The sequence below is a fragment of the Oryctolagus cuniculus genome, chromosome 11, assembly GCF_051225735.1.
Source record: "Oryctolagus cuniculus isolate XC-2025 breed Fujian yellow rabbit chromosome 11, ASM5122573v1, whole genome shotgun sequence".
Lineage (NCBI taxonomy): Eukaryota > Metazoa > Chordata > Mammalia > Lagomorpha > Leporidae > Oryctolagus > Oryctolagus cuniculus.
Window position 1 is genome coordinate 87,540,366 of NC_142877.1, and position 22,708 is coordinate 87,563,073.

Below are 22,708 nucleotides of genomic sequence, written 5' to 3' on the forward strand. Positions count from 1 at the left end.
GATGTCACATAGAAAATTCCGCCAAGTGAAAAACAGGGGAAACTCTGGCCAGCATCTAATAAGGAACTGAGGGTCTAAGTTCAACACTTCACAAGAAACTGAATCCTGTCAACAAACCCTGAGTAAATTGGATATGGATCGTCATGAAGTTGTGCCAGCTCTGGTTGATATCTCGTTTTTTTTTTTTTTAGCCTTCTGAGTGACCCTGAATCATAGGACCCAGCTAATTCTTGAAGAACTGTGAAAAAAATCAACATGCATAGTTTGAGATGGTAATTTGTTAAACAGTAACAAATACTGAATACAGAAGATAACATAGTGATGAAAACAATTTGAAAAAAAGCACACTTTTCAATGTCATAAATTGTCAGTATTGAGAATGTTTGTGCCCCCAAGGTGTATTTCCACCCTCTGAGTTATTCTCTGTTCACTTAGGTGTGTGAACCCAGCATAAATAATAATGAGATTGTGCCATCTGCTCACTTATGCCATGATTCCTTTATCCTTAATGTCTGACATCCATGTGATCAGTTGATTCATACTCATAAAAATTTCTCACATCACTCCTTCTCTCTCCTTCTCCATCACCTGGCATCTGGAACATTACATCAAGCCCTTTCTGTACATATTACAGGCCCGTTTTCCCCCTCCAATCCATTTTATTCAGATAATCCAGAGTGAATTTTTAAAATCCATGTCTGATCATCATTTTCCTCCTTTTTATGGCTTTTGTAGAATAAAGTTCTGAATCTTAAATGGAATGCACCTGTGTAAACATACATGCTCTTGCACCTGCCGGTCTTTCCAGGTTTATATTGTGTTCTATACTTTAGATAGAATGTCATTTTGTTTTCAGGTCTTCAAATGAGCCATAGTTTGTTGCTCCACATGCTTCTTCCCCTGTCTGGAGAGTTCTGTTCCTCCAAATCTGTCTTCCATGCTCAATCTCCTACAAATAGCCCATTCTTTTAGAACACTAATATCTCAGCTTATAATCATTTCAGGAAGGTAATATTTTCTCAGCTCCCGATTTAGCTAAAATTTCCATTGCATTCTTTAAATCTACACTGTACTTCTTCATAGCACTTTTCCTGATTCTCATAACTGGACAAGGAGCAGAAGATCAAGAGTGGGAAAAAGCCAAGGGTGCTAAGACTTGTCCTATTAATACTTGTCCTGTGAATGCATCCCACAAAAACAGAAATATCCATCTCAAAATGCCAATAAGCCTGAGCTTTAGAAACTCTGCTCTGTATGTTAGTATTTATTGAATGAATAAATTATTTAAGTAATGAATAAACCAATTTTATTATGAAAAACAGCAAGACTAAATAACATTAAGACAAAAACTTTCATTTATGTCAGGAAAACTATTTTAATAAGGATGGATTCATTTTTTCACTCAGTTCTTTAATAAATAATGGCTCTTAGGCATTATGCTTGGGGTGTTGAAGATTCTGTGGTTAATCAGGATCCTGTACTCAAGGATCTTGTATATCAGAAAAAGAAAAAGAGATAAATGAATAAACAAATAATTACATTGGGGTAATTTCATTGCTAACAAAGAAATATTCAGAGTGAAATGAGAGAAAGTGGCATAGGAGATAAAAGTTGGCAGTGCTTTAACAATGATGGAAAAAAGAACCAACTGTGCCAAGAACCGAGGGGAGAATATTCCAGGTGTAGACATTGCAGATGCAAACACCACCAGACAGGAAAGACCTTGGTGTACTCAGAAAACTGAAAGGATTCCAATAGGTTTGGATCACACCTTTGTGTTTAATTCATAAAGCAATGGAAATTTGTTGAGTGGTTTCCAGTATAAAAATAACATGACTTGACTTACATTTTTAAAATATCATTCTAGCTGGTGTGTGGAAAATGCCTGGAAAAGGAAAGATAAAAATCAGTGAGTAAAATAAGAAAGACCTTGCAGCAGGCCAAGGAAAAGCAATAGTGATGTGGAGACGTAAAGAAGTAGATGTGTATTAATACATTTTGGAGATAAAATGGATGACTTGTTGAGAAACTGGATTGTTAATGGATAGAGAAAGGAATATACCAAAAATTCACCATTTTTTTACTAATAGAGCAAATTAATTCCTGGTAGTGCCATGTATTGGATTTATTTCAGAATCAGTTAACCATGGCCTAAAGGTCAAATATGATCCATTACCTGGTTTTGTAAATAATGCTCCATTAGAACACAAACACTCCAATTTTGATTTATATATTGCCTCTGTTTCATAGAACAGAATCACAGTGGGAAGAACAGGTTCTTCAAAGACTAAAAGAAGTATCTAGTCTTTTACAGAAAGTGTTCACTAACCCAGTTATAGATTTTTTTCAGTGATATATCTCAAACACCAACAAGAGTGTCTGAAATTGCATAGGTGATTAATATATATTCTTTAATAAATATAAATATAATAAATATATTAATATTAAATCTATTAATAAATATAAATAGGATGAAAGTGAAAAGACATTTAGGCTTATGGATTTAAAAATCAGAGCATAATGGTTGAATTATAATATCCATTCTGAGATTAAAAAATGATCACTTGAAATCATAGAATTAAATATAATTGCCTAAAACACAGTAGCAATGAAGTGAAAGAGAAAGGACAGTGAACTATGAGAGTAAACAGTAAAAAGAACAAAAGTGCAGGGGATAGGGAAGGGATCTCAGGAGTATGGTAACACTGAAGTCTGTTAACCATTACTGGTAACAAAATACAGTATATGACAGAAAAATAAATTTGCATAGAGTAGGCTGAAACAGGATTGAGGAGAAAGGTGGATAATCTGTCTTGATTTGGAAAATAGTAATTCTAGATAAGGTGATAAGGATGATAAATGGATTGGTAAGTTCTTTTTTTTTAAGATTTATTTATTTGAAAGAGTTAATAAAAAGAGGGGGTTGTGGGGTGAGAGCTACCCCCTGGTTCACTTTCCAAGTGGCTACAAATGGCCAGGCCTGAGCTAGGCACAAGCCAGGAGCCAGAAGCTTAATCCAGGTCTCCCATATAGTTGGCAGGGGCCAAGCACTTGGGCCATCTTCCACTGCTTTCCCAGGCCATAACAGAGAACTGGATCAGAAGTGGAGCAGCCGGGACTTGAAACGGTGCCAATAAGGGATGCCAGTTCAAGGCGGGAGCTTTACTCGCTACCCCACGATGCCAGCCCCTGATCAGTATATTCTGAAAAGGGGAGTAGGAAACTAGTGACAATGCACACAGTGAATGTCACTGCTTTTTGCTATGGCATAAAAGCAGAGAATGTAATGGTTTTGAAGGAATAATCAATGGAAGACTACATTCTAGATGTTCAGTCTTTCAGCTGTGAAATACTCTTCAAACTTGGAAGATTTACAGGCAAGAATTCTAATGAAGAAAGATAATTAGTATTGCAGATGAAGGAAGGAATAACTGAAAAATGTGAAAAGTTGAGGTATATGATCTAGAGAACAAGTAAAGGGTTTATTGTTTGATAGAAGGAACATTTGTTTCATTCTAATAGAGGTGACAATAGAGTAAACAGAAGATAAAGGTTTGAAGATTCAGTAATGGGAATCTAATATTTTCAGTTACAAGTAACAGAAAATATAATTCAGTGTGTGTGATGGTTAATTTTATGTGTCAACTTGACAGCAATAGGGGCTGTCCAGCTATCTGGTTAAACATTATTTCTGAGACTGTCTATGAGACTGTTTCCAGATGAGATTCACATTGAATGAGATTAGCATTTGAAGTAAGTGGACTCTGTAAAGTAGATTGTCCTTCCCAGTGTGGGTAGACAGAGGAAAAAGAATTCACACATGTTTACTTCCTGCCTGACTGCTTGAGCTGGGATGTATGTTTTTTCCTCCCCCTGGACGAGGATTGTCACTGCACACTCCTGGTTCGCAGGCCTCTGGATCCTGACTGCAATCACACCTCCTGTTTCCTGTGTCTCTAACTTGCAGGTGGCAGACCATGGGAATTCCCAATCTTTATAGTCCCACGAGTGAATCACTTAATTTTATATGCACATAGCTTTCAAAAAGATTTCATGGAAAGAGTATGCTGTGAAAAAAACATGACATTTAAAATTTATTTGTGCCAAAATATAATTTTTTTAATTATTCCATGAACTTGTTGAAGTACACACACACACACACACACACACAGCATATGTATAATATATGCAAATATATACAAACTCATATTATATATACATATATGTGTGTGTGTGTGTATATATATATATATCCTATTGATTCTGTTTCTCTGGAGGCCCTTATTGTGATGAACACAATGTGTTAAGTCAAATAATCGGATTTTTTTACATCATATGGGCTGAAAGTCAAGCAGAACTCAAGAGTCTTTGAGTTGACTAGTTAAATGGCATAATTATGCCTCATTGTTCTTTCTTTGCTTTGAATTAATTCTCTATACTAACCGGTAGCATTGCATTAATGGAAGAAGTTTCAAATCTTGAATTGTGCATTACCAAATCCAAAAAAGTTGGCAAATTTTCTTTCTCAGAAGAACCAGAAAGATCTTTTATTTCTTCATCAGACTATCCTTATTTGTCGGTAAAGTACACATAATTGTTTTAAGCCAATTCATAATTTCCCCTAGATTGGGTTGGGTCAAACCTCACCCATGTGTATCGCAGAAGATGGTTGGGAAATCCAGTGGAATTCTAGTGTACAGCAACCAAGATAAAGGTGAATGATTTCTGGAAAGTAAAATAGTATCAAGTACACATTATATAAAGAATGACGTGATGACAGGCACTGTGAAACAGTAGGTAAAGCAACTTCTTGGGACACCCACTTGCCATATCAGAGTACCAGGGATTGAGAGCTGCCCCCATTTTCAGTCTAGTTTCCTGCTAATGACCATCCTGGGAGGCAACAAGCTCAACAAATTGGGTTCTTGCCAACCATGTAAGAGATCTGGATGCAGTTCTTGCCTCCTGGGTTCAATCTGGCCTAACCATGGCTATTGAGAGCATTCAGGGAGGGAGCCAGTAGGTGGAGGATATCTCTGTTAGTCTCTTACCCTCTGCCCTCTCTTCCCACTTCTCTATTGCTTTCCTTCCATATAAATAAAAATAAATGTGACTAAGTTATACCATAAAATATTAATAAGTGGCACTCTTTGTGCACAAATACTCTATGAAAATTATACAAATTCTTTGGATTAAAAAAAATGTCCAAGGGGCTGGTGCCGTGGCACAGTAGGTTAACCCAATGCCTGTGGTGCCAGCATCCCATATTGGCGCCGGTTCTAGTCCTGGCTGCTCCTCTTCTGATCCAGCTCTCTGCTGTGGCCTGGTAAGGAAGTGGCAGATGGCCCATATGCTTGGGCCCCTGCACCCACGTGGGAGACCCGGAAGAGGCTCCTGGTTCCTGGTTTCGTACCAGCATAGCCATTTGGGGAGTGAACCAACGGATGGAAGACCTTTCTCTCTGTTTCTCCCTCCCACTGTCTGTAAATCTACCTCTCAAATCAATAAATAAAATATTTTTTAAAAATGTCCAAAATTGGTATAATCTCACATCTTAAAAACCAAATCAACTGTGAACTCTCTGTACTGTATTTTCATACTGTATAATCACCTTAGCTGAGAAAAGAATTGCAGGAGCTCCCCTCATGTTGTTTGGGTGCATCAGTACTTAGGTAAAGGGTTTGCTTACTCTTATTCTATTATTTATTATCTTATGTAATTAAAATTCTATCTTATAATCTGAGCATTCATTAAGTTTGCATCTGGTGGAAAATGTGCTTAACATTACAGAGGAAGTCAGATGTGACAAAAGCTATTGAAAATGGACAAATGACATTATATACCAGTTAGTAATTATACATTACACACCAGTTAATAATAACCAGTAGTTAATTAGTTAACTTAAGGGAAAGCACACTGACAATATAATAAATAGTCCTGCAAAAATAAAAATCATCATTAAAGGGGAGAAAATCTTTATGTCTTTAGAATTACTTACTCCAAGAATAAGCACATGGCACATAGTCCTTATACACATGTTCTTTGATTCAGATGGAAATTTTAGTCCATCTGTGTAGCCTAAGATTATGACATGTCTTCAGCAATACATGTAGTCAATCAAAAGTGATTTCATTGTGTGTCCACTGTGGAAGACATTGTCCCCTTTCCAAAAATTAAGTTTTTTTTATTTTCATAAGGTGCACACATTTCATATATACAGATTTAAGAGCATAATGATATTTCTCAACTTACCTTGCTAACCCCCCTCCTCCTTCCTTTCATATTTTTCTCTTGATATTTACAATGATAGAAAATTAAGTTTTCTAAATGAAGAATAAAATATAATCCTAAAAAAGGAATAAAACCATGAACAATTTATAAAGCCCATTTTTCTCAAAACCATAGTAAATATAAATCATAGGCCACAAAATTCACTTTACAAAATTAAGTCTCTTTATTTTAGATTACTCAATTTACTTCCTGACTTAAAATCCCCATCTCTATGGGGAAAAAAACTTAAACGTGGAGTTCCTGTGCATTATATCCTTTTGGTATAGAAAGAGTGTCAATCACAAGGACAAAAAATAATGTGTTACCCAGCCACAAATACACTAGGAAAATATAGCAATATTTTAAAACATTATGTACTCAGATGAAATTTGTGATATTTGGTTTAAAGTGATGAGTCAGCCCAGGTATGTGACTTCTCTAACAATGTTCAGCCTGGGAACAGATACATAGGTGGTAAATACTGGATAAAGCCAGAAGAGAGAAGCTGTTACCAGAGCCTACAGTGGCAAGAACGTATGTCAAAGAAGTTGGGGATAATTACAGGATATCATTATTGTATGACCATTATGAGGCTTCAGTTGTGGAGGTGAAGTTGTTTTATGATACAGTGATTGTTTACTTGGTCAACAATTACATATTTTAGTGACATGGTATAGTGGAAGAAGAAGGGGAGCCAGTCTCCAACAGAATGAAATATTTGAGCTTAAAAAAAATAGCACTATAGCCTTCAGAGTCAATGAGCATATCTGCAAGCATGAAAATACATAGCTTAAATAAGGTTGGCTCATATCAGGAATTGAACCTGGCTTTCAACTCTAGGATTTGCTATATTTTTATATATTTTATACTTTATATATATTTTATATATATTATATATTTACTATATATAAAAATACACGTGTATATTTAGGCGCATATAAGTTTTATGTTTATTTATGTGTATACTATATAATCTATACAAAGTAAAAGAATAGAGTTCACTTATGAGTACAACTGAAATAGCTAAAAAGAGATCAATATAAGTAAATAACTGGTCCTTGGGAATTTGTCTCACCATCACAATTACGTGATCTTGGTACAACTCAATAAAGTCTACATTATAATTCTGTCTGCTTTGTGTTGCTAGTGTGGACACATGTATGCACATCCACACACATACTCCCTGACCAAGAGGTGGTTTTTAAAAATTCATCCTGGGGGGCCGGCATCCCATATAGTCACTGGTTTGAGTCCAAGCTGCTCCACTTCGGATCCAGCTCTCTACTATGGCCTGGGAAAGCAGTGGCCCGAGTCCTCAGCCCCTGTACCTGCATGCAAAGACCCAGAGGAGGCTCCTGGCCACTGGCTTTGAGTCAGTACAGCTCTGGTAGCTCCCACCATTGTGGCCAACTGGGAAGTGGGCCAGCTGATGGAAGACCTCTCTCTCTCTCTCTCTCTCTCTCTGCCTCTCCTCTCTGTGTAACTCTGATTTTCAAATAAATCTTTAAAAATATAAATAAATAAATAAATATTCATCCTATTGGAATAGTTGATTTTTGGTTTCAGATAAGGCTTCTATAAAATCTACTGGAGAGAACACAAAGATGAACAGCTTTCACTCCTGCCACTTCATTTAACACTAAAGAAATATTGAATGCTGAAGGGACTTTCAAAATACATTGATGGATGAGGCAAATATTGAGTGTCCAAATTCTAAAATCAATATTTACCTCAAGCAACAATATATCTTAATACTTCTTCAAGCAAGAAACCACTAAAACATGTATCCATGGCCTCATATATCAGTGTGTGTGTATGTCATAGGTTTGAGAACCATTAAAGATACTGGAAATCATCATGAGCATCTATATTTAGAAATTCCTCTATTATGGATATACTATAGACCATTTTAGTTTGTTTTATTTTTTAAAAGGTCACAGGAGTTCTGATTTTTAGGTTCTTAGAGTTTACTTCTATAAATAACAGAAGATTATATGAGTGATTTGACTTTCTTTCTTTAGACATGATGTTATAACCTTATTTGACTTTATTCCCTTACTAAATCATGAAAATAATTTCTAGACTAAGTATCTGGGGTATAAGAAGTACTTTCCCTGTAGAGGATGAGTGGCTATTACTGTAGAGTCACAGATGCAAATAATAGTTACAATGAAAACAGAAAAAAATCAGAGAGTTCCCTGGTAAACATGTACTAGTTTCCTGTATCTACCGTAACACACTATGAGAAATTTGTTGGCTAAAACAACAAAAATTTATTGTCTCATAGTTCTGGAACCTAAATGTCTAAAATAAAGGTAAGTTACTTCTGGGGTTTCTGAGGGAGAATTTAACGTATACCACTCTGATAGCTTCTAGATGTTTCCAGAAATCCCCAGCATTCCTTGGCCTGTGGATCACTCCAGTCTCTGCTTTTTTTCTGTCATATGGCATGCTCATCCTGTATGCATGCCTCTATATGTCTTCTCCTTCCATAAGTGTAATAATCATATTAGATATTGGGTACTCCTTAATCTATATCATTAACTTCATTCTGCTCCAAATCCTTTGTTCCCAAATAAGGTAGCATTCACAAATTGCAGTTGGATATGAGTTTGGGAGGATGCTATTTCACCTTGAAAAATACTATTAGGTTCATGATGTGGGTGATTCCCAACTATCCATTATGGAACTAGGTCCATTTGTCCATATTAAATATGTAGAATCAGTCTTGGCATTTTTGTTTATAGAAATATGATAGACTTGGCCGGTGCTGTGGCTCACTAGGCTAATCCTCTGCCTGCGGCACTGACACACCAGGTTCTGGTACCGGTTGGGGCTCCGGTTCTGTCCTGGTTGCTCCTCTTCCAGTCCAACTCTCTGCTGTGGGCCAGGAGGGCAGTGGAAGATGGCTCAAGTGCTTGGGCCCTGCACCTGCATGGGAGACCAGGAGGAAGAACCTGGCTCCTGGCTTCGGATTGGCGCAACGCACCGGCCGTAGCGGCCATTTGGAGGGTGAACCAATGGAAGGAAGACCTTTCTCTCTGTCTCTCTCTCTCTCACTGTCTGCCTGTCAAAAAAAGAATAAAAACCAAAAGGGAAACTTGTTGAAATGAAATGGACAGTATGAGAAACAGTGACTTGATCAGCTCTTGTCCTGACGGTTGATGTACAATGTAATACTTTATCCCTTTTAGTATTTTTTTTGTTCTAGTACCATTGGTTGAACTCTGTAATTAACACACAATTATTCTTAGGTGTTTAAATTTTAACTGAAAAGTGATCACTGTTAGGAATTTGGAAAACATTATGCTGAGTGAAATAAGCCAATCCCAAAGGGACAAATACCACTTGTTCTCCTTGATAGGTGACAACTAACTGAGCACCAAAAAGGAAACCTGTTAAAGTGAAATAAACACTATGAGAAACGGTGACTTGATCAGCCCTCACCCTGACTGTTGATGAGCAGCTTAATATGTTATCCCTCTTAGTATTTTTTTTTGTTTGTTCTACTTAATACTTTTGGTTGAATACTGTAATCAATACACAATTCTTCTTAAGTGCTGAAACTTAACTGAAAAGTGATCACTGTTAAATATAAGAGTGGGAATAAGAGAAGGAAGAGATGTGCAATTCAGGACATGCTCAAGCTGACTTGCCTCAAATGGTGGAGTTAGAAACATACCAGGGGATTCCAATTCAATCCCATCGAGGTGGCATGTACCAATGCCATCTCACTAGTCCCAGTGATCAATTTCTGTTCACAATTGATCACAATGATAGGACTAAGAACCAAAGGGATCACATAAACAAGAATAGTGTCTGCAAATACTAGCTGATAGAATAAAAAAAGGGAGAGAATGATCCAACATGGGAAGTGAGATACACAGCAGACCCATAGAATGGCAGGTGTCCTAAACAGCACTCTGGCCTCAGAACCAGCCCTTAGGGCATGCGGATCTGGCTGAAAAGCCCATGAAAGTATTTCAGCCATGGAAAGCCAAGACACTCTGGGGAAAAAAAAAAAAAACCTAAATGAAAGATCTCCACGAGTGAGATCCCAGTGGAAAGAATGGGTCATCAAAGAAGGAGGTACCTTTCTCTGAAGGGAGGAGAGAACTTCCACTTTGACCATGGCCTTGTCTAAAAATTATCAGAGTCAGTGAACTCAGGGGGCTTCCATAGCCTTGGCAGCTCATGACAAGAGCCTAGGGTGATTACTGATGCCATAAACAAGAGTGTCAATTTGTTAAGTCAACAATAGGAGTCACTGTGCACTTACTCCTCATGTAGGATCTTTGTCCTTAGTGTGCTGTACATTGAGATTTAATGCTATAACTAGTACTCAAACAGTATTTTTCACTTTATGTTTCTGTGTGGGAGCAAACTGTTGAAATCTTTACTTAATGTATGCTAAACTGATCTTCTGTATATAAAGAGAAACGAAAATGAATCTTGATGTGAATGGAAAGGGAGAGGGAGTGGGAAAGGGGAGGGTTGCGGGTGGGAGGGACATTATGGGATGGAAGCCATTGTAATCCATATTCTGTACTTTGGAAATTTATATTCATTAAATAAAAGTTTAAAAAAAAAGAAATTAAAAAAAAGAAAGAAAGAAATATGATAGACTAGATGACTGGAGAAACCCATTTTAAACTGGCATATTTAAAATGCTGACAACCATATTTATTAATTCTTACTAAATTTATAGCTCAACTATTTATACATAGAGAAATATCTCTGGAGAAGGGAATTATGAGAATATATTCCTGGAGAGTTCATCAAGAACTAATGATAGCAACTATTCTTAAGATATCAGCGATTCCTTATCTACACTTATCATCACTTAGGTGCATGATAGAAAGCAAAACCTAGAGACTAAGTAAAAAGGGAAGTAAGATTGATGCCTTCACATAATGCCATGACTCAAAGGACGAAGTGATGGAGGTTGACATTCTTAGCATGGGTTCTGGATAGGTGAGGGGGAGAAAAATTCTTCCTAAAGAATTTCTAATTACAAACCAGAATTGAATTTAAAGTAGTTCCAGATTGGTAGTGTCCCAGATGCCTGGGAGAAGGAAATATAACTCCTCCCTGGAAGAGATCACATTCAATCCAGAGCTCAAAATCAAACCATAGGTAAATTCCCGTGGAAACTGAACTCAAAGCAAAAGTCATAAAACAAACAATGAAACAAACCAGCAGGAGTAGTAGATGTAATAACAAACAGAAATAGATCCATGAATATTTCATGTGGGTTAAAAATAGGTCAACAAAACAACAGACTATTAAAAACAAAAGATCCAGCAGAGTTGTTAATAAAATTATTTCAGGGCCAGCGCTGTGGCACAGTGGGTTAAAGCCCTGACCTCATGCGCTGGCATCCCATATGGGCGCCAGTACTAGTCGCAGCTGCCCCTCTTCCAATCCAGCTCTCTGCTGTGGCCTGGGAAAGCAGTAGAAGATGGCCCAAGTCCTTGGGCCACAGCACCCACACAGGATACCCAGAAGAAGCTCCTGGCTCCTGGCTTCAGATCGGCACAGCTCCGGCCATTGCGGCCATCTGGAGAGTGAACCAGCGGATGCAAGACCTCTCTCTGTGTTTCTACCTCTCTCTGTAACTCAAATAAATAAAATAAATCTTTTTTTAAAAAATTAAGTTATTTCATCTATAATGAAAAACAAATAAATTTTAAAATTGAGAATTCTTTCATGGACTAAATATTAGACTGGACATAGCTAAATTGAGAATTTGTGAACTAAAAAAATGAATCTGGGGGGCTGGCTCTCCACCGGTGGAGCCTTAACCTATTATGCCACAGCGCCGGCCCCTAGAGTTGTAATTAATACACACTAAGTTATTGAACCCAGCTCATTTCTCCCTTTTTTCTTCTGTTACTAATTTGCATCCCATTATGTAACATACTGACCTCTTTTCTCCAAGTAGGGAGAGTAGATAGAAACTTTTAAGTTGTGATCATAGAATTTCCTTGAAAATCCCCTAAGAAGAATATCAGTGTTAAGGGGACATGAATCTTGAAAATCTTTTTTATATTTCTTGTGAACATTTTTGTCTGCAGAGCCATATCCATTGGTATCTTCGGGGAGTACACATCTGTTATGCCCACACATATTTAGAGCACTGATCTTTTTCAAATTAAGTACATGCGTATTCATGTCTTCATATACTCATCTTGATAGTCATAAATCAAAGGAAACATTTCAAGAATTCATCTGGTCCATCCTCACATCTTCAGACATAATTGTCTTGGAAGAAACCCAGAAAAGAAATGAGTTTAGGTTTCATAATTAACATCAGAGAAAATGATCTTCCACCTAAACGCAAAGAGTACATTTCTGCCCGTGTTGAATTAAATACTCTTGTCATTTTAGAAACTCATTAATTTAGGGTTTCTGCTGTCAAGATCCCTCTTTTCAACTACATAAAATCAGCAAAATGATTTATTCACGTGCTTTACTTCCTCAAATGCTTCTGCTGCTTTTTACTGCTTTTTAGAAAATAAAAACACAGTAAAATTTCTTCAGGATCTCTCTTTGTTGCTGTTATTAAACTTAGAGACATTTAGTAATATGTTTAAAAAATGTCTGAAGAAAAATGGAGGCCTAAATAAAGTTGAGATTTGGGTTGGAGAAGTTTTAAAATTGGCAAGCAAGTCAAGGAGGAAGGAAAGAACATAAGAGTTACGTTATTATTAGTATTAGTATTATTGCTAGCAGTGATAGAATATTAGTATTTGGGTTGTGCTAGATTTTACATTTATAAGTCTATAGAATTATTTTACTTTATCAAATACTGGGAATGAGCTTATATTTCTTCCAAAATATCTACATTATCTATAGATAGATATATAGATACAGCTATTGATTTAATGTATGAAGTCTGGTACATATTGATCAGATTTCATCAGTTATATAAAATATATAAAATAAAAATTCAGTATAAAATAGCATAAACAATGAACTATAGTAATGATTAATTATAATACTATCTCTTCAAATAATAAAAGCCATATAACTTTTATATGTTTTAAGCATTTAATATTAGTTTTTCTAAAGTAAATGTCTTTCCTCAAATAAAGATCTGGTGTTTTCCCTAAATTTCTGACGTTATAGTCACCAAGTATACTTTTCTCTGTGGTTTATATTCCTGATTTTTCTTGCTTTTGGCACTCAGTTGCCAACTGTAAAACACACAAGCTTAACAGAGTATGTTAAACTATAAACAATATGTTTACTACAGAAAAAGCCTTTGAGAATCATTCAAATTCAAAATGAATAAACATATTTTATCAGAGAACTTATTCTCTGACATAAGGAATGTTTTAGAGAGGTATATATAAATGTGTTAACTAGTTTGTTTGCAAAAAAACGTTGCAGGAACTCAACAAAATTGCATTAAGCCAAGAATTCAGTTATTGGCTCAAATATTAAATAGCAGGTTGCCACAGCACTCAACCAGGAGGCATCATTCACACAAAACACAAATGAACGATACTTCCTAGATTTATTCTACAGAGAATCTGTGAATTCAGAGTCTGAAAATATTTTCATGCTATCTTCATGCATTTTGAATATATTCAAAATATATTCATGCATATGGAATACATGCAAGCAGGAAAACCACTTATCAACTAAAATAAAGTTATAAAGAAAGAAGTATGTAAGTGCCAACAAAGAAGTCCAAAGACACTTCAAGAGAGTGGAAAATAAAAATAATATGCAGGTGGCAAAAATCACGGTGAACCTACCTGAATAGGTAGAATTTACTCTATGGCATAAAAGATGCCTGGGATATTAACATTTAGAAAAGGAAGTAATGATATTTCAAGATAAATGAAATAAAAATGTGAGAAAATTGGTTGAGACACGAATAATGGAGTAAATGCAGAAAATTACCTGTTATATAATTAGCCAACTATGATGAAACTTAAAAAGAATTAGTTAAGCAAAATAGTTTGGAAGCAAACAATGAATGGCGTTGAATGCTAGGACAAAAATTTGAGACTATAAATGGTCGTGTGTCAGTGATGGCACTTGCGCAAGGAAACAATATGTTCAAATTTGTGCTTTGACAAAATTCATATTTGCAGCTGTGTGTGAAAGGTATTACACTAGGGAAGGGTCATTTAGGAGGCGATGGCTGTAACTCAGGTAAACCATAATGAGATTTTCACAAAGAAATTGGTGATGGAAAGGGATTGAAATTTGCACATCTCTTCAAATTTCCACCTTGAACTCTGCTCTGCTTCTTTCCATTATCTGGCATATCTGTATGAAATATTGGGCTTCCTAATGAAAAGCACAATAGCATTTCTGAAGCCTCGTATTTGTTTTTTTTCCCCTATTTTTCTCTGTGAATCAATAGCTACTTTCAAAATCAGTTTTCTCTTTGCTGTCAGGCACTATTCTACACTAATACATGTATCCATGTCTTCCACATGCTTCACTTCTTCAAACATTATTTAAATCTCTCTCTCCCTCTCTCTCTCTCTCTCTCCTGATCTCATTTTTTGCTATCTGTTCTCACTCAGATATTCTTCCACTCCTAAGCTTTGTCTTTATCTCTAAATAGTTGCCTTCCTCAATTGACATCACTAGGACTCCCGTCTTTCTCTTTAGTTGTGATTCACATTTCTAAGAGTTCACATATATTTCAACATAAAAACCAAAGCTTTTAAAACCTATTTGTCAAATATCAAATCTTCCCCAAAATCATTCAGTCCTCCTCAATTTTCCAATTATTTTTCTGCTTTTAAAACTGTGATTTATATATTTGAATGGCAGGGGCGAGAAAGAGAGCGAGAGAGCGAGAGAGAGAGAGAGAGTTTCCATTCATTGTTTCACTTCCCAAATGGCTGCACTGGTCAGGCCATGCCAAAGCCAAGATCTGGGTCTCTAACATGAGTGACCAGGGCCCAACACTCAACCCTCTTCTGCTTTCCCAGGCCCATTAGTAGGGAGCTGGCTCAGGAAGTGGAGCAGCTGGGAGTGGAACTGGTGCTCACATGGAATGCAGCCTTGCATGGGCGGCTTAACTCACCTGTGCCCCAAAGCTGTCCCACTTCCATTATGTTTTCAGTAATTTTTTCAATATAGTAGACACAGGCCAAATGCTCTTTCATCTATGAAGACGCTTTGACATGTCTGTGTATATTATTTTCTTCTCTGAACTGCCAGAGTACTTAGTGAATGTCTGTCACATCATATACATTTTTGTTAATTCAGCATGTGTTTATTAAGTCCTGAGTATTCAGCTCTATTCTAGTAATTTAAAAAATACAGTCATGAACAAATGACCAAGTACAGTTCTATGCTCTTGTGTCTATTCTCATTCACTTGTAGTATCCTTGTGGGCAGATTGTGTGTATAAATATGCATATAGTGAAGGGTATATCACAGAGGGTTTTCTTTATAGATTTTTTGATGAATGAATGGATAGATGAAATAGTAAAACATTATATTTATAAATGTTGGAATACATTGAGTAATGGTGGGTAAAACACCATAGTATGAGATTCTGGAACAAGGTTACAGTTTACGTTTGTTAATATTATCCAGGAGGACCAGCACTGTGGCACCACCTGCAGTGCTGGCGTCCCATATGGGCACCAGTTCAAGTCCTGGCTGCTTTGCTTCTGATCCAGCTTCCTGCTGATGTACCTGAGAAGGCAGCAGAGGATGGCCCAAGTACTTGGGTTCTGAACCCATGAGGGAGACCTGGAGGAAGCTCCAAGCTCCTTGCTTCAGATTGGCCCAGCTCTGGCCGTCATGGCCATTTGGGAAGTGAACCAGCGGATAGAGGATCTCTCTCTCTTTCTCTCTCTCTCTCTCTCTCTCTACCTTTGCCTCTCTGTAGCTCTGCCTTTCAAATAAATGAATAAGTCTTTTAAAAAAGAGATATTGTTTAAAAAGTATTATCCAGTGTCGCTCCCCCTCTTCATGGAGGAACGACACTAAACCCTGCATAGGTTTCCTATCCGAGTCACGGCACCATTATGTCGCTCCCCGTCTTCGTGGAGGAACGACACTAGACCCTGCGCTGTCCTTTTGTCTGCTCGGCCCTTCCCGGGTTTGCTGCTGGTTCTTCCCGGGTTGGCTACCGTCCCTTCCACCTCCGTGGAAGGGCGGTTCCCCCTGCCACTTTCCCCACTTCCGCGGGGGAGCAGCACACCGCCGGCCGGCTCTCTCGGGGGCTGCACAGGTGTTCCTTCAGATAGGTGTTCCTGGTGCATGTTGTCTCTCTCCTCCTTTATAGTCCTCTTCCACCAATCCCAACTCTGCTACCCACACACCGAGTACGCTGCTCTCCTCCAATCAGGAGCAGGTCCTGCTGCTTATTGGTTGAACTGGAGGCAGCTGTGTAGAAGCTGTTTTCTCCTCTCCCAGCGCCATATTGTGGGAGAGCAGATGCATAGAATAAGTCTTAATTCCAGTAACTTAGTCTAGTCCGAGTTGCTCCCAGTTGCTCCCCACAATCCAGGATACCAGGCTCAACACATTTTATGTATATTATCCTTAGGTTCTTACAATATTTGTTGGTCAATTGAAATGATTAAACAAATATCATATTGACAATGTATAAGTAAAAATATTGAGCAAATAAACAGATCATTAATTTGTTCACACATTGAGATAAATGATTGTCTCTCACAAAATAAACTCCATTGAAAACGTGTGAATTTACTTTTTCTTCACATGGAATTTTTTTTCAACTGTTCTGAAAACATGAAAAATCTTATGGTCAAATAAACAGGAACATCAAGGAATTAACTTTTTTTTTTTTTTTTTTGACAGGCAGAGTGGACAGTGAGAGAGAGAGACAGAGAGAAAGGTCTTCCTTTGCCATTGGTTCACCCTCCAATGGCCGCCACGGCTGGCGCGCTGCGGCTGGCACACCGCACTAATCCAAAGCCAGGAGCCAGGTGCTTCTCCTGGTCTCCCATGGGGTGCAGGGCCCAAGGACTTGGGCCATCCTCCACTGCACTCCCGGGCCACAGCAGAGAGCTGGCCTGGAAGAGGTGCAACCAGGACAGAATCCGTCGCCCCTACCAGGACTAGAACCCGGTGTGCCGGCGCCGCAGACGGAGGATTAGCCTAGTGAGCCGCGGCGCCAGCCGGAATTAACTTTTACAGTGAGAAATGTCAAAACTTTATCATATATCAGGATTCCCCGATGATTTAGAACAATGAAATTTGCATGATTAAGAATTTGCAGAGTGACTTGGCATGGGGCAAGAAATGGGGAACCTTTATTCTGCTACAGGGCACTTGAGTATTTACAGCATCATTGACTGACTATACAAAATTTACAATTTAAAAATTATCTAGCTATAGATGTATTGAATTTTGAGTCCTGCATGCAGTTGTCTTCACAGGGCCAGACCAAATGACTTTGCTGACCTTATACGTATAGCCCACAGGCCAGACATTCCACACCCCTGCAGAGTTACAAGAAATGTCTGTTTTAAAACTATCTAAAAACTGTGCTTAATCATGTAGTTTTCACTTCTGCATAATTATTTTTCTGTAGTAGTTGTTCTGAAGTATTAAACATATGGCATACAGCTGTTAGGTGTTTATGCCAAAGCCAGATTCTACAGAACTCTTTGTTTGGTCTTCATTATAGCAATAATAATCTCATATTTACCTCCATCAGGCTTTTTCAATCTTGACACTATGGACATGTCCGGCTAGGTAATTTTATGTTGCAGGGGCTGTGCTGTTTTTAATATGTCTAGATTATAGGTCCTGTGCCCACTAAATGTCACTAACACCTCCAGGAGTGACCATGCAAAAAGGCATTGGACAGGATTAGAAGAGCCCAGGATAGAGGAATGGAAGGGAGGAGAGGGGAACCTTTGGGTTTTAGAGACACTGATTTTGGCGATGTTGAATTATTCCAAATTTGCTGGAACTGAAAAAAAAAAAAAAAAAGAAGGAATCTTTTAAAATCTTTCCTAAGCAGCACAATGTGTTTTAAATAAACTATTTTATCTGACTATTATTATTATTATTTTAAGAATATACAATCTTTCCCTCCTACTCTCAGTGAAGAAAACCTCCCCTTCATCTTTGGAGTAAAGTTAAAGAAACAGGCTATTTCTTGGCACTATTAGGATTGTACTGGATGCAGTATTTACTTCTGTTCTAAGTCATCTGATTGGGTACTATCCCATGAAAAATAGAAGAACCACATGCAACATGAAAAATGGAAAAAAAGGCATTAGGAAAAACCTATTTTAATTTTTTTCTGAACCCTAATGAATTCCATACCATCAAAAAACTTCATAACTATAATGTGATTATTCTTAAAAGTAGGTTACACAAATGTTTTGCCTGTTGCGGGGATAAAAGCTAAAAGGTTTTCTCAGAAAACTAAATTGATATAAGCACATTGTGCCATAAAAATACCAAATACAATCCAGTTTTTTTTAGATTTCCTTTTAATGAAGAAAAAATACTTCATATCCATCACCACTGCCTTTGAAAGAATTGACAACAAAAACCTTATCACAGAAAATTGGAAATGTAGAGACTTATATTTATCTCACAAATGTAGCTTCAAAGGTAACAATTTGGAATTTTTCAATCACATTTATAGGTTCTGTTGATTGTTTTCTCACAGTGAATTTAAAGGGCTTTCCAATAACAATCCCTTGGGCAGAATAATTTTGCATGTGCAGTTATGTCTTGCATAATGGAGAAAACAGAGCTAAAGGATGAAGTCCCTATCATAGAAAGACTTTATTTCATCTAAATGAAAAGAAACTTAGTCTGTGAAGCAGTAAGAAAGAAATCACAATGTATTGAGCAACTGTGATCCTGACATATGGATTTGTATACTTTCCATATTTAGGGGTGAATGAAAAATAAATGGAATTCCAGGCAAGCCTAAATAATGACCAGTGGGCACTATTCCACTGTGAGTTTCCATACAACAATTTCCTTAAAGGCTATGAAATGGTTTGCATCTGGTTTGGACTCAGGGAAACAAGCACAGGTTAAGAATGAGGGTGCTGGTATGTGCTGTCCTGTAGTAGCTGTAATTTCCAAACTGAAGTAACTTAATTTACTGCGACAAGAACCATGTCCCAAGGGCCATTTTAAAACAGATGTTCAAACAGCTTTAGATCATCCCCAATGATTCAATTTAGATTTGCAATGCAGCATCTTTTTCTTCTTATTAAAAATTTCCCTGACTTTCATGCGCAGTTAGATTCTTTTAAAATACCAAACTGTGACCAATCAGGAAGGCCACTATAATTACACATGTAAGAGGGTATCTCTAATATACATAAAAAATAGCTGCTACTATTTGTGACATTTTGTGCATATCAGAAGAATTTCTGAAGTAACCAAAACAACATTACTGGAAACTGTACACTTTTTTTTTTCAAAAGAACATTGTTACAAAATTAGTTTTACTTTTCATTTAAAATTTGTTGCTATTTATATTACGCAACAGCTAGAGTTAGTCACTCTAAAGCGAACCAAACTTATATAAAGAATTAACTAAGAACTCTGCATTCATGATTATATAACTTTATATTCATTTGAAGGAAACGCAAAAAGTCCATTTTAAAAGAACTTTTTCAAATTCATCCATATTATTGTATATAGAGAACTGTAAAGTACCACATCATGTAACATATCTTTTGCTAATTTACTCTCTGCTTCTCTACCTAAAATGTAAACTTCGATTCTAGAATTTTATGTTCACTGCTCTTAGCTATGTATGTAGCAAAATACCTGGTATATATTTGGCACACAAAAAGAATTTGCTGAATAACTGAGTGAGCAAGTGTAGCCTATTCAAATATCATTCCAGAAGCAAGTAATAGATCAGCTTGATAACAAGACTTTAAGTGCCAAGTTCTAACATAAAAACAAATTTACTTCTAAATCCACATTTTCAAAAAACAATAGGTTTTTATATTCATATTGTTTTAATCATAATTCTTATTTTCTGTCACAGACTTTTAACTTCAAACAAGAAATTTAACTTCTCTGAGTTTATATTTCTTTTTCTATAAAATAAGTCATCTACAACAGTGCCTAACAAAAAGTAGACACTCAAATAAAATTTATACTTATTTTCTTCCAGAAATTATAGGAAATTCATTTTTTAAAAGAGATTTATTTATTTATTTGAAGTCAGAGTTAGAGAGAGAGAGAAGGAGGGAGGGAGGGAGGGGGAGAGAGAGAGAGAGAGAGAGAGAGAATGTTCCATCTGCTAGTTCACTTCCCAAATGACTACAATGGCTGGAGCTGGGCCAAGCTGAAGCCAGGAGCCAGAGCTTCTTCCAGGTCTTCCACATTGGTGCCAGGGCCCAAGCACTTAGGCCATCCTCTTCTACTTTCCCTGGCACATTAGCAGTGACCTGGATTGGAAGTGGAGCAGTCAGGACTGGAACTGGCATCCACATGGGATGAGCACTGACTTTTACCAACTATGCCACAGCATTGGCCACTGGAAATTGTTTTTAAATGGATAAAAATAATATCAAATTCTCAGAGGAAACAGAATATTATTTTATGGGAGCTCCTTTTAGAAATACTTAAACCACTGAAGTATCTGAGAAACTGCCTTTGTATACTCCATCTAAAAACACAAGCTATCATCCTTTTCAATCAACCTATATCTTGTGTGGTATTGCTTAATAGGTCAGCTGTGAATTTGACTTAGCTTACCTTAGTACTTTGTGACTTGTATCATTATAGCAATATGAATATTATGCCTACTATCAGAGACCATTTATCCATTCCTACACAAATGTGTAAAGAGGGCATTGGGAAAGTTTTTCTAAGGTAATAGAAAATAAGGCCTAGAATTACATAAAATTTTCTTTTAATTTTCCTATTAATGAAGTTTTAAATTTTTATTTATTTGAAAGGCAGAGAGAAAGAGAGAGAGAGAATCTTCTCTATGCTGATTCACTCCTCAAATGGCTGCAACAGTCAGAGCTAGGACAGGCCAAAGGCAGGGGCCCAGAATGCCATCTGGGTCTCCCACATAAGTGGCAGGAGCCCAAGCACTTGAGCCACTGTCAGCTGCCCCCCAGGGTGCTTGTTACCTGGAAGCTGGAATTAGTAGTGAATCTAAGACTCAAACCAGTTACTCCACTATGGATTGTGGGCATCTCAAGTGGTGTCTTAACCCTTGTGCCAAATGCCTGCCCTATTTACGATGTTTTTCATGAAAGTTAAGACAGATAGATAGTGCAGACATTATGCAGACTGGGAAATACAACTATGATTATGTTTTTATTATGCCAAGATACCAATATCCAAAGTGACAAGAGGCCAGCGCCGAGCTCACTAGGCTAATCCTCCGCCTTGCGGCACCGGCACACCGGGTTCTAGTCCCTGTCGGGGCAACGGATTCTGTCCTGGTTGCCCCTCTTCCAGTTCAGCTCTCTGCTGTGGCCAGGGAGTGCAGTGAGGATGGCCCAAGTGCTTGGGCCTTGCACCCCATGGGAGACCAGGAGAAGTACCTGGCTCCTGCCATCGGATCAGCGCGGTGCACCGGCCGCAGTGCACTGGCCGTGGTGGCCATTGGAGGGTGAACCAATGGCAAAGGAAGACCTTTCTCTCTGTCTCTCTCTCTCACTATCCACTCTGCCTGTCAAAAAAAAAAAAAAAAAAAGTGACAAGATGAGTTAGTCACTCACAAGTGATTATTTCAAACCAAGTTGAGTGTTAAGCAGTAACTTGTAAAAAAAAATGTGAAGCTGGTAGAGTCAATTGAAATGTCATTTTTTAAAGATTCATTTTATTTATTTAAAGGCAGAATGACAGAGAGATGAGACAGAAAGAGATGAAACAGGTCCTTATCAAGGATCTTCTGATAATAGCAGGTCAATATTAAGTCAGTTATTCAAGTTCAAAGCACCTAAATATCAATATCTTAACCTGTCATAGTTGCTTCTGCACAGTATATTTTAGATAATTAAATTTATACATAGTATATATTAACGATGACTAAGTTATATTTGATAGTTAATAAGTTACAGCGATTATTGCCCAAAATATATAACTTACTAAATCTAACATTTCTAATACTTGCACTTTAAGGAACAGTATGGCTAAAAGCCAAGAATAACAAGCAAAGGGCATTTTAGCAACTCTTGAAGCAATTGCCAATGACTCACTTACAGCCCCTGCTCCTTCTTTATTCAAACTTGGATCAAGCTCCTGGACATTAAACTTATATATATATATATATACACACACACACACACACACACACACACACACACATATATAGTTGCCATATCACCCACTGCAATTATAGTCTAACTTTCCTCTTACTGGCTTGATTCCTACCACTTACTAAAATTTTGGCTTGGAGATCTCTTTTAAAAATCCTGGTTACGACTATCCAGTCTCAACGCTCAATATTAAATTCCTCCTTACATAA